This window comes from Eufriesea mexicana, unplaced genomic scaffold, assembly GCF_001483705.2.
Source record: "Eufriesea mexicana isolate 0111107269 unplaced genomic scaffold, ASM148370v2 scaffold1523, whole genome shotgun sequence".
Lineage (NCBI taxonomy): Eukaryota > Metazoa > Arthropoda > Insecta > Hymenoptera > Apidae > Eufriesea > Eufriesea mexicana.
In genome coordinates, this window is record NW_016909723.1 from 686,122 (window position 1) to 688,096 (window position 1,975).

Below are 1,975 nucleotides of genomic sequence, written 5' to 3' on the forward strand. Positions count from 1 at the left end.
CCAGCCAATCGAGCGATATTCATTCAATTTCCGTTTTCCCAGACAGGGAATACGCGAAACGACCGGAAGAAAACGGATTCGTGCCACGCGATGATATCGGGAACCGTTGAATTTCAAAAGTGGAAGGAATGGTCGCAACCTTGGCTCGGTGATCGTAATTCTTTGGTAAGGTACGAGCGGCGTAGAGCTGCTACTCGGAAGCGATTCGGGGATCAAAAAGATGAACGCGCGCGAGCGTGCTTGTCTTGCAAAATAAACGGTGTTAGGTAGGATAAAGCGGAGAGGAATAAATATCAAACACCAAGGAGAAGAGAAGAACGAGGCAAAGTTTCGTCTAATGTTGTTCGATGGATTACAAAGAAAAACAACCACGAGCGTTCTAAGCTGATTTCGTCGAAAGTTTCCAATCTATTTTCAAAGTTGCTCCTTTTGCGCAGCGAATTCAATTTCTGCGCAAGCTTCGCACCGTAATCGAATCACGGTTAAACGGCCCAAGAATCTTCAGTTGCATCGTTAATTGACTCGAAGAAAAGTTGCCGAGCCGCTTAATCCCTCTTCCCGAAGAATTATATCTCGTTGGAAAGCATTTTTTCCCGCGCATCTACGCAAACGAGATATTAAATTCCGCGCGGTCGTATCTTCCTTTATTCTCCGTCGGTTCTCGAGATATTCATCGAAACGAAGAAAGCACGCGTGGCATCGATACTCGCGCGCGAAGACTCGAGATGAAACGATCGCGGGCTTGTTCTCGTTAATTTAATAACGTTCGACTCGTGTTTACATTACACTCGTGGATCGTGGAAAAGCGTAGCCCGTTCCGAGTGTACTCGTGTTCCGATCTTGTTCGTTCTGTACGCTTGTTCGCACGCATTCGGTGCAACGGAGCGACACGCGCGTCGCTCGTTATTCGGTGTCATACGGAAAATTGGCGACGGTTGATACGCATGCGTTTGCAAATTTTCTCCCGCTGCAATAAAGTTTTACATGCATAAATTCCGTTTTACACGTACGGATAAAGCATCCGTACCTACGGATGCCACGGAATATTTTCGGCTCTATATTTCGATACCACCCGTTTTACATTTCGCAAAGAGGCTTAAAACCGACCCGATTACGCTGGTCGGATTTATAACGCGGTCCTCGGCCTTTTATCCGACAAATTGCGCACTTTATCCGATAAGTTTTTCCACTGGCAACGATATCGCGATACCGCGTTAAATTTAATTATCAGAGAGACCGAAATTTGCAGCAAATCAGCGCGTCGATTCGGCCTGGAAAGCGTTATTGCCACCCCGATAACGAATAGCTCGGCAACGGTTCCCGCTAATTTTCTTTCTACCTTCTTGAACTTTTAGACAAATTGCTCGTCTCTCCCTCCCCATCGTTCGCGATTCTTTTTCCTATTGCGGGTCGCTCGCGAAATTCTTTCGATCGATGAATCACGCCGAGAAATCTTGGAAAGCTATTCGTCGCTACGAATCGGCACATTTCCAACTAACGTACCGTAATTTTCGACGCGAATAGAAAAATAGCTTCCCACGTTTTCGTTCGTCACTCGACCACGGTGTTCGCGTTTGATCTCCGATACAGATGTCTCTACGTATAATATAAGAGGGAACCCACTCGATTGAGCCTCGTATTTTGAATCTCATATATTCTCCGGGTAACTCTACCCGATCTTTTCTTCTCGTTTCTCTCTTCTTGTTCGCACCTTTTCCACGTACCTCTGCCGCTTCTTTCTTTTTCCGATCGCATTTCTTTCGTCTTCCTTCGTACGCCGGTTCTACCCACGGTGCAAGAATATTTCAGAATATTTTACGAGGTTCCACCGTTAAACCGATACCGTAGCAGGTGCTCCGTTCAAGTTTTCCAGAGGAAAAAAGGGTACCGAGGAAAGGAATGACAGAAAATCTAGGTTGTGTACACGTAGCGTCGAGAATCGGGGAAGTCTCTCTCCCCCCCCCCCCCCCCCCCC

General features: G+C 46.8%; 1 protein-coding gene across 1 annotated transcript in view; it reads left to right on the forward strand.

Annotated features, from left to right (window-relative positions):
• LOC108548480 (neural cell adhesion molecule 2) overlaps positions 1-1,975 on the forward strand; it is a 14,796-nt gene that overhangs the window by 4,257 nt on the left and 8,564 nt on the right. The window lies entirely within an intron of this gene.